Source organism: Cupressus sempervirens, chromosome 7 (assembly GCF_028749045.1).
Source record: "Cupressus sempervirens isolate cs-2001-9-10 chromosome 7, ASM2874904v1, whole genome shotgun sequence".
Lineage (NCBI taxonomy): Eukaryota > Viridiplantae > Streptophyta > Pinopsida > Cupressales > Cupressaceae > Cupressus > Cupressus sempervirens.
Window position 1 is genome coordinate 891,597,606 of NC_143124.1, and position 12,053 is coordinate 891,609,658.

Below are 12,053 nucleotides of genomic sequence, written 5' to 3' on the forward strand. Positions count from 1 at the left end.
ATATTATCTACAAACTAAAGTTCATGAGCTCATCTGTATTGGGGAGAGTCAAACATTTTACCTTAGGTGATGAATTACACTCCCTTGGGATATCAAAATTGTGTTTGAGGCTATCACACACAATGTAGTAGCGATAGGAAAACATTTCCTTATTGTCCCCTATAAATTAAACTGATACGACAAAGGTCTATTTACATTCACTTGTGAAGTACCACCTCTTTCAATAATTTGTTTCATCGTTTGAAGAAGCCTTGTAAGAAACCAAATGCTTCAAGGGTCATAATTAAAAAGATCATTTCACCCTATCATAGGCAGTACGAAAACACATACATTATGGTTCAAAGCTCTTACCCAATCCATAACTTCTCAACTTGTCATGAGGTTTTCCAATATGCATATGTCGCTAATGAAAAGCAATTTGAGTTCGGTTAATAAATGTACGAAGAATGTCTAAAAATCTTATTGCTATTATTTTTCCATGATCTTAGATGAGACATTAATTAGGGTAATATATCCTTGGGTTTTAACTATGTGTGTGTCCCCATATTTAGGAGACCTTTGTTGTATACATGTAGTAGGTAATCAAAAATCCAACCTATAGGCAATCCATCAACTCTTGTAGTCTTGTCGTCAAAAAAAATCAATTGAATTTAATATTCTATCTTCTGTAGTCCTACCTAATATTTCAACGCCTTATTTTGGTCATCTTCTTAGGTATTAAGCTTTTACAAATAATTATGACATTGTGTCATTCAAGGTTGTTCCCTTGAGAAGTAAAGTATGTTTTGTAGAAGTTGTAAAAGAGGATTTAATTAATTTTGAACATTTTTAAATTTGTTGTTTGAGAATTTTTGGAGTCCCTCAATATTATTTTATTAATTGATTTCCTTTTTGGATGTTGTAATAATGTGACACATAGAGGACTCACATACACACTCATAAAGTAATTGAATTACAAATTCAAGTGATGTTAGAAGATATTGATTTTTCAAAGAATGTCATATTTTCATGTAACCTTTTTTTCATTTTGGGGTTGCTCTTGTGACATTTGAAGTAGAACTCTAAAAGGGCTTGTTTATATATATTTTTTGGTATTTTATAAACCAATTAAGGGCTTGTAGGATTTTGTGCACAAAAGAACTTTTTATATTTAAACTTAAACAATAGATTCTTTGTTTAATTTTTTTGTTATGTAGTGTAGAAGAATTATAAGTTAATCATGTTTTTTGTTAATAAAAAATATTAGTCCTAGTAAAAAAGGCTTCAGTTCTAATAAATATCACTACCAATGTCTTATGGCATACACCTAAAATAAATTGTATTGTCAAATATTTTATAAGTTATTAGTTGGAAATCCTCCTAAAATAACTGTAAAATTGAATCCTTATGACCAAGATCAAAGACAAATTAAAAGCCCATAGTTGGAGAGACCCCCATTAAATGAATGAGGTACAACTCCTTCTGATGTAATCAAATTCTGGGGTATGCTTTAATCAAAAATCATTAAATAAAATCTAACACTTGCACATAGCTATGATATAGATGCAATTAAGATTCCAAATAAAGTGATGATGAGAGAAAGCAAAGTTCATTATATAGCTTAGCATATGGAAAAGAAAAAGTGATGGATAATTTTAACCCAAATGAATAAGTGCTCCAAAAAATAAAGTTTCTAAACCTAAACATTTGTAACCAAATTTGATAAGAAAGCATCATGAGATAACTATCATAACACAAGGTCTTATTCACAATACCAAAAGAATATAACAAATGCACAATTTTGATATAGATATTTTCTTTTCAAAGATTCTCAAAACATAATGAGACAAAGATCAATTTAATTTTTACAGTTATCTCGCCCTCTCTAATTTCTAAAAAGCCTATATAAATACATAAACGAAACTATTCATTTCCAAAAATAATGGTCTTGAAAAGTGATCATTATCAAGAAAGGAAATTGAAACAAAAAAATTTATAATACTCAACAATTATTGTTACTACCACTTATTACTAAAAGATTTGTCTTTCTTAGGTGTACGGGTTATATCCACTTCCAATCGCAATTCCATAAAGGGTTTCTTCTTCCACATTTTTCTTCCTCTAGAATGAAGATTAACATACATCTCGCATACTAGGCTTCTTCCATGTACCCAAGCGCAAGTAGGAGATGATATCAACTTGCTCTACTTCAAGCCAATTTAGATCAGGTTGCATGATAGGCATGAGCTCTTCATTCCAAGTCTCATTGCTTATAGGATGTCCCATTTTGAGAAAAAAATTGTGGCTAATGGGAAAATTAAACTTTGAAATAACATCACTTTTTCTTGTAGACGGACTCATTTAGTTTTAATGCAAAGTAGTAATGGTTTTTTATCTGGAAAAAAAATCACATTGTTTGCTCAATAAATCTAGTTTCATATACTCGCCATTTGAGAGTTCTACTTTTTTAGGATTTGAATAGATTATCTTTAAAGATGCACCACACAATGTAGTCATAGAGTTGGTAAATAAGGGAATTTATTACCAAGTTGGTAGAACTCCAATTTGGTCACATCTAAAGGAAAGCCACCTTGTTAGTAACTGAAGACCTATTCAATACCTCAAATTGTTGTAAAGGTTAGGGAGTTTGAGTTTTAGCCTCACCATTGAATAATAAGGGATTAACATAATTAGTAACGTCAATGGCTTTATGATCTTAAGTGAACAAAAGCTTGAGTGCAAACATTTAACAAGTCTGGCCAACTGGGTACTGAACAGGAGTGATGATGTCGACAATAAAGGCTATGAACCCAAAGGGGGGAATAAGCTTTGAAAATAAGCAAGATTGAGAAAAAATAAATTTTTGGGTAACATAGGTGTACTTCACTTTATGTTTATATCAACATGTTGTCATGGTTATATCAATGTGCTTGCATTCTTTTTTACAATACTTCATTTTAAATGTGATATGGAATATTTAATCATTTAGTTGTTCTTATAATAAATTGGTCTTTGAGGTTAAATGGTATACCAAATAAAATTATATATCTCATCTTTACACATTCATGAAGTATTGTAAAATAAAATATTATCATAATTTAAACTAATGCATGGTTTAAAAAATTGCATGATAAAGGATGTTGGCATGATGTGCCCTCCAATTCCACATGAAATGTTTTTGACTCTAAGCTATGAACCAAAAAGGCCACAAATGGGAACCCTCATCCCTACACTAGTTAAAGATCATTAAATCAATATCCCAATGGAACCACAATGCCTATGAGTATAGTAGCCCCACATAAATTTGAACCTCAGTAGTACTAAGTGTTTAAACAATGACATTACACAACCAAAGAAAAAATGACTATTAGCATCTTCCTACATTAATTTATTTTTGTGGCTTATGACACTAATTTATGAGCCAATGAACCCACAAATGGGAAGCCTAGAACCTACACTAGTTAAAAATCATTAAACCAATATCACATTAGAACCACAATGCCTATGATTATAGTAGCTCAATAGAAATTTGAACCTTGGTGGTTCTTTATAAACAAAGTGGTCAACCCGGGACATTACAACCAAAGATATAATGAATATTACCATCTTCCTACATAAATTTTATGTTTGTACTGAAAATTAAAAGAAATTATTTAAAATATTAGTTGTTAACTAGATAAGATAAGATAAAATAAGATAATTTATTAATGTCCAACAAGAGACCACAAATGGGTCTAAGGGATTGAGAGTACAAGTAGGGGCCAGAAGGCAACAAGACCACCAAACGGTGTCTGAAACAACAAAACAAAGCAAAACAAAGCAGAGAAAAAAGAAAAGAAGAGGAACAAACAACAAGAAAGGGGGTTACAAAACCGCAAAACTAGCGGTTCGTAACTATGGAAAAGTAGCTCAAGACAGAGGATAACTAGTTGTGCATCGAGAAGTCTAAACCTGATGCCAAAGAGAGGAGGTACGTTATTCATGGTGGTGGTGCATGTGGTCTCTACGTGGTCTCTGAGTATCCATGGACGGGCACTGAGGCCGCTTGGTTCCCCTAGGAGAGGTAACCAAAGTGAAAAAAGAGGTGATAAGTGGGTGAAGATCCACAAGCCTAGGGGTGAAACACTCTCGAAGGGTGAGATCCCAAAGACAAAAAATTTCCTGTAGATAAAGAGCAAGGCATCGTTGGTCATCATACCTGAAAAAGAAGGACAAGGACCTGCACTCTCTAAATAAGAAATGAAACCTCCCTCTAATCTCATAGTATATGGAACAATAGAATATAAAATGTATCTCATTCTCGACTGCATCCATTTCACAACACTGACAAATCCTCTCGACTCTACTGGTCTGATGGTCTATCTAAATACAGAGTCAGTGAGAACCTGCTCTGAAAGAATCCAACTGGATATGTAAGGCATGGAGCCATCATCAAGAGGAGTAGTGTGGATGAACAATGACACCATCCTAGATGTCCATAAAGTGATCTGCATAGAATTCCATAAGGGGACGAGGACCCCTCGGAGTATTGACCCAAGTCACCTGGATATACCTCTTCTAGATGTTCATCTTAGTGATCTCATTAAACTCTAACAGAGAAGGAAGGAGATGAGCGAGAGCAGCCAAGGAATGCTGAAAAGGGGGAAGGTAGTCAAATACCAACAGTGTTGAGGAGCCTAGAAACTTGAGCATACCAGCAACAAGCACGACTAGTTGGATCTAATGTAGTAATCAAAGCTAAGGAACAATAATCCAGGTAGGAATATTGACATCTACCATCAACAAAATCTGCAAAACCCCTAAGTCTGTGAAGTAACCAAACTAGATCAAATATCATGCAAAGTATAAAGGGATGAGCACCAAACTTGGCTAAGATAATATTGGTAGGAGTAGTCGGCTGACAACGGATGAGGCACCACAAAAGGAGAGTCTGAACTCTCTCCACTGAGGCCCAATTAGTGGTCAAGAGGGAGGGCTCCCAGATGGTCGAACCATAAAGGATAGTAGGTCTAACCAGGGAGTCTAAGATAGACATCTTAGATGTAATATCCTGAAAGTGGTGTCTGAAGCACTATCGCTCAAGCAAGGCCAGTGAACCCAACCCCTTGTTCACCCACAGCGTCATGGCTAGTGATGCAGAGGCATCTCTGAAAAATCTAGGACGGATTAAACACTCAACTAGATTACATCAAAGGACTCATACATCACAAATAAATTCATAATGAACTCTTTTACCCAAATATATTTCTCTTATTTTGCTATCATAAAAACAAAATATAGGCAAATGTGCTAAAACATGCATTTTTTTTTGCAAATCTGTAAAAATTTAATTCTGTCATAAAATGACAGGAATCTTAAATTCTTCCTGCAACCAGTCGGTTACTGTATGACAGCAACCTAAGGACTCTAAAACATATGAATTCCCATATAAATGAGGCTCTAAAATGCAAATCCAAAATTGATACATAATCAAAAACATTTCCATATACAATCAGCATCTTTTAAACCATTCCACATAACTAAATTAGAAACTATGTTAAAACACAATAAAACTATGAAGCTTCCATAACTGATGGCATGGATTGAGGATCACACCAAGGAATAATAGAAACAAAAAGACTGAAACTTTATTGAAAACTAATAAAACTACAACAAGGGCAAATGACTATTGACAGCCCAAAAGAACTAAGAGACTACATTTTTGCTATTCCTTGGTATCTCTTTGTTTAAACCACTCATGCCTTTTTATAATTGCATTTCTAGGCAGTTACAATGACTCTTCCTATTCCTATCGGTTATATGATTATGACCTTTGATATTCCATCGGTTATAATGACATTCAATTTTTTTCTGCCATAAACAAAGAAAACTGCTAGGCGATAAGAACTTTTAATCTTCCTGTCGTAACATTCATTTCTTGTGAAACACATACAGTCGACTATAATTTGTGCTATTTGGATTGTAATACGTGGAAAATAGGAATAATCTTGGAAATAAGGCCGAAAACCTTAAAAACACAACCCATCAATTATCATTTATATTTTATAATAAAATTTTGCATTTTAGTATGTTGTATGCCCTCTTCCTGTTGCCACAAAACTTCATGTGGTACTGTGCTCTTGCACCAGCTAGTCCCAAGCTAAAACATGATCCTGAAAATAGAATGCCCAAATAGGTATAACTAGAGGTCCTCTCAACCTCGGTCCCTTTGAAAAAGAACCGACAATCAGAGGTTTTCAAGCTATTGAAAACCATAACTCAAGTCTTGCCAAAGTTGACCACCAACTGCCAAGAGTCACGAAAGGAGGCCAGACCATCCAAAAGACGGTGTATCCCATCAAGTGAGGAGGAAAAAATCACCACATCATCCACAAAGAGAAGGATGGACACCCAAACCTTGTGAAGATAACACCCATCCTCAAGATATGAAATGCCCCTCAGGAAAGTCTCAAGCTCATCAATGTAGATGCTAAGAAGTGTAGGGGAAAGAGGGCAACCCTACTTAACACCAATAGAACTTTGAATGAAGTCAGATAAGCCCTGAGGAGTCCTAAGACATCCAACAACATTCTCATATAGTTTCATGATGCCCACAATAAGAATCTTGGAGACCCCAATATCTCTAAGTCGCTGAAATAACGTTGCCCAAGAGAACGAATCAAAAGTTTTGTGAAAGTCCACAAAGTAGCAGTAGACTTTTGTCAAATGGTGTCAAGCCTCCTCAATAATGGCCCTAAGGGTGAAGATATGGTTAGTAGTCTGAAAATTAGCTCGAAAGCCTACCTCACCTCTAGCCCTACAACCCAAACTATCCAACTATCTCGTGAGCTCAATATGTAGTACTATGGCATAGAGTTTGGCAGAGGTATGCCCAATCATAATAGTCCTATAGTTTGCCAGATCAGACGTCAAACCAACCTTCTGGATCGAGTGGATAATATGCTAGGACCAAGAGGGCAGAAAGCCTGTAAAAACCACTCTATTGAAAAGAATAGATAGAGAAGATCCAAGAACCAAGATCCACAACTTGAAGAGTTCTACCTAGAAGCCTTCCTCATCAACGGCCTTACTACAACTCATGGTTCTAATGACCTCGAAGATCGTAGAGACGGTAAAGATGAGGCAAAGGAGTGGAGGAGTGATGCAAAGAGAGGCTAGTTGGGGATGTTGTAAAGGGTGGTGGTGTGAGAAATGAGGGAGCCAAAGTCAAGGTCAGCAGGTAGAGCGGGGGCATGAGGAAAGAGGGTGCGCCAAAAGTGTTTCAGGGAGACCCAAAGGGAGGAGCTGAGAGACCTATACTGCTCAATGTAGAAGAGGCATTTCTTCCAACAAAGAAAACTATGATAAGAGAGCCTGACCTGGGGAAAGGAGGGATCCAGAGCGGCATGCATGGAGCAGAGTAGGCAATGGAAGGACTTGCACTCATCGTTGAACCACCAATTCTGAGGATAAGAACTGGGGCGGGAGGGATGGGCAGCGAGAGTGATAGAGGAGTGAGGGAGGGAGAGGGTGGTCAACTCATGGACCATCATGGACATAAGATCAAACATCCTAGAGGCACAAGACAAGTTGATGAGGCGAACAGTAGGAAGGAGGTGATGAAGATGTGTGAGGAAGAGATCAAGATCAGCATCGGCAAAGGAAAAGGTGCTGCAAGTGGGCGAGAGCCAAGCCAAAGGGTGAAGGGGTTGGGAGTGCAAGGTGAGAAAGGGAGTTGCGCAGAGCAGAACAAAGGGTGAGACAAAGGAGGGAGTGGTCATCCAAGGGAAGGTGGGAGACAAAGAAGTGACTAATGAAGGAGATGAAGGATGCATAAGCAATGGCATAGTCAACAACACCAGCCCCACCACAATGGGGCCAGCAGGTGAAATGACTAGAATCAAGGAAGCCAAAGAGTCCATTAAGAACCACAAGAGAGGAGGATTCGCAGAGCTGAAGGAGGTATCGGCCATACCATGTCAAAGTGCCCTCAATGTCTTTGGAGGAATGTTGTAGATTAAGAACATCCATGTTGTCCTCAGAAGTGCACATAAAGTTTGTCTATTGATCATGGAAAGGGGCCTGAAGATCCCTGGTCCAAGCATTGAAGTCCCCCAAAATGATTAAGTTCCCTAGGGTAGAGAACCTGTCAATCCAATCACGAAGGTCACCATACGGGTCCCCCTCGGAATCATGGACTGTGTAAGGAGAAGTAGTCAGAGGGAAGTAACAAAATGCAATGAATAGATCTCTAATCGACAAACCCCTAATACAGACCCACATGAACCTAGCAAGGTTGTTGGAATGCATAACGGTCATTTTGCTGACAAGGCGGTCACAGACGAGACAAGCCACCCCACCAAACCCTCTGATACCCCCAAAATACCTAACCTCATCATGATAAGTAGATAGCCAATGAAATCCAAGAATCCTGGGAAGAGGACGAGAGTGACTCTCATGAGTCTCTATAAAAAGAATAATATCTACAATACCAATGACATCCATAAAAATATTGGGGAGAGACCACAAGGTACCATTACCATTCTAGCAGTGGACAGTCAAGGAATCTTTGTCCACCTTCCTTTCCTGAACTTTCCATCTTCATTTACTCTAGGGGGCTAACCTAGAAACCCGACCAGAAGGAGGATTTTTTCTGATAACTACTTTAAGGTTATGGATAACCGCCCATTTAACCTGAAGGCAGGCTATTACAACTAGTGTTCGGGTGTGTTTGAGTTCTGTAATCTATGCTTTAGTGAGATCTTCGTCTAGATAGATTTTTGAGGGCAACGGGAAGAGTTTCCTACGAGCTCTTAGAACCTGTAACATGTCTGATGTGTTGTAGAATTTGATAAAAAGTGTGGAATCATATCCTATCCATGCCCTATCAATGAGAATATTAAGGAGCTCAGCTGGTCACGGAGAAAAGCATAGGCCTTGTCAACTAGAACAATGGTGGAAGGTGGGAGGCCATGGACTTTAAGGTTAAGTTCCCTACCTCGTCGAGCCCATCCCTTCGAGATCTTGGACTAAACAAGCTCCTCAACTCACTTAAATGGAGTTTGATGTTGTTTTTTTTGTCATTCAGTGTTACTTTTCAGCATGTTACGATAGTCAAGGATTTCATCTTGCAAGTCCATAATGTCTTTGATCTAGGAAGCATGGATAGGGATCTCAACATGGTGTTGCTTCTATTGTAATTCAAAGATAGAGGTATCATATTCAAGGATTTTTGTTTGGAGCTATGAGGTTTCAATTTACAGAGCACCCATTCTCTGTTTGAGGATTCTATTGTCCTCTTCTAATACCTCAAATCTATCAGCCTTGGATTCAAGCTCAAGTACCCATTGGATTATCGTGTGGGAGAGGTGGGTAAGAGTGTTGATAGTATTTGTTAGAGCTTAATTATGAGTTTTTGCTTTCTCTAATTGGTTGACCATCTACTGGAAATCGACTGGATCAAATGGGGGAGGATTAATTCCATTAGCAAATTGCTACAATGGAACTGGATCGAGAGGTGGAGTCATTCTGTCAAACAATTGATGTGTAAAACAAGTGTCGTGGAGTTTCTACAAAGGTGGAAACAGGACAACAACAGAGTAAGTGTTGTCTTGTGTGTTGTATGTTATAGAGAGGAGGTCAACAATCTATTGTTGAACCTGCAATACCTTCAACTGCATAGGTTCAACATTCTGTCAAACACTTCCCGTGCAATTGGATGAAAGCTGGAGGAACTATAACAAAGGGTTAACGACCGCCAACGGCTTAGATTGAATCCACAAAAAACCTAGCAACATAGCGCGGCTAGGGAAATGAGATGAACGATCACTGTGGACATAAAGAGAAAATTTGCGGGAGCAAGTGGCAGCCAGGACACGAAGGGAATTCGACCCACAAACAGGAGCACACAACACGAAGGCTCAGGAACACGGCTTAGGAGCTTAGCGCAGGAACAGGATCATGGCTCTATAGGAACAAGATTATGGCTCGGCATAGGATCATGGCTCTATAGGAACAAGATTATGGCTCGGCATAGGATCATGGCTCGGTACAAGATCACAGCAGTTTGTCCACAGGAGAAAGCAATCTGCAGGAGAATGAAGAGATTTAGAATGCAGAACAAGTGTGTGGATACTTAAAAGAAGAACTAAGAACTCTAGTGGAAGGCATCAAGCTGGATTTATCTTCAAAACCCTTTGGATTTTGATATTGAGAGAGGGTGTTAGTAATTTATTGTTATATGCAGAAGATTCTAAAGAGATTGAAGAAGACGAGCATGACACTCATGAGGCTCGTATCAAGGTAGACACAAAAATGACTCTTAGAAACATATCATATCAATCACCTCAATTATTATCTGTTTCAATTAAATTCATTCAAGTTCATTCCTTTCTAATTTAAAATCCTCCCATGTGCTTCATTGTCACTTTCCACATACCTGCAAAAAAAAGTTTGACATCATGAATTAATGTTTTTATGAAGAAAAAAAATTAAAATTAAAAAAGATTTAAAATGAATTTCTAATCAGAAAAATCTTAAATTTTTACTTTGAGCTCTTGAAAGTGTCTCAAATTGGCAATAAAAATTTCAAATCAAAATGTTGAGATTTATCTCATAAATTAATTTTTTTATGGAAAACCATTTAAAATATAGTTTAAATCAAAAAAAATCTGAAATTTTTATTGGGGTATCCTGACATCAACATAAACTCTCAATAAAAATTTTAGATTTTAATTCGATGATTTGGAAGGTAAATTAATTTTTTAATGAAAAATCGTTTAAAGAATTATTAAAAATCTAATTTTGATCCCAAAATTTTGCAATTTTTATTGTGCATGCCAGCCATTTTCCAGAACCTAAAAAATAAAATTTAGATCAAAATACGTTACTTTTTGGGCTCAAATAATTTTCATATGAAAAATATTTTTATAAATTATATAAAATAGAGCTTTAATCAGAAAAATCTGAAAATTTGCATGTGATTTTTCCCTATTGTCTAGAACCTTCAATAAAAATTTCAGACCAAAATTCATCAATTTGGTCTACTTTTTATGATTTTTATGAAAAATCATAAAAAAATTACAAAAATAGAATTTTGATCAAAAATTTTTTTAACTTTAGAACATGAGAAGGAAGAAGAAGATGATGATGATGATGAGAAATAGAAGAAGATCAAAATGGAGAAGAGGAAGAGGTCTCTCAAATACACATTCCAATGCTTGTGATTGTTGAATGTCTTCTCGAAGTGTCTTCAAACTTGCAACAATTTAAACCTGCACAAACAAGCTATAAACAAAAACTAAAATGCAAAACCAAAAGAATGAGGCTTCAAGCCCTACAGTGGGCACCAAAAATGTGTGTGAGAAATGTGGATCATGTATCTACAAAACCAACACACTTCAATAAGACATTAGATCATAGGGTTAGCACATATAATAAATCAAAATTGGGCATAAAACCTATGAAACGATCATATTGCTCTCTAACTAAGGAATGAGTATGTAAATGGAATTAATTGCTCTCAGAATTAAGACCAAATTAGTGATAATAACACCCCTAGAATGAGAGATTCAAACTAGCATGAATGCAAAATTCAAAGTTAGAATTGAAATATTAAGCCAGCATGGAGTACAATCAAGCTAAGAAACAAATCAATTAAGCTAGAATTGAAATAGAAATGAAATGAAATGAATTAGAATTGAAAGAAAGAATGCTTAATTTAACAAAGTTTCTTTGCTCTAAAATTGTCTCCCTTAGCTCTTAGAATGCTTTGTATTTATAGGTTTTTCCAAGGGCTTGGGGTAGAATTGAGAATTTACCATGGTGAAGGTAAAAATGAATTAAAAATCATTTTAAAGGAATCCACTTTGATTTAAAAATTCATAAATGAAGGTCCTATTCAGATAGAAAAAAATTGAAACCTAAAATTTTCTAAGTTCGAAATTTGTCTATTGTACCTCTACTATTTCCTTAGTTAGAGAGCAATTGAAATAGAATTATAATTATGTCTATTTTCTCATGAACTTAAATTCAAAAAAATTAATGTAGAGTAATAGATGTGAAGAAGTAGATATGATAAATGATTCAAAAGAATG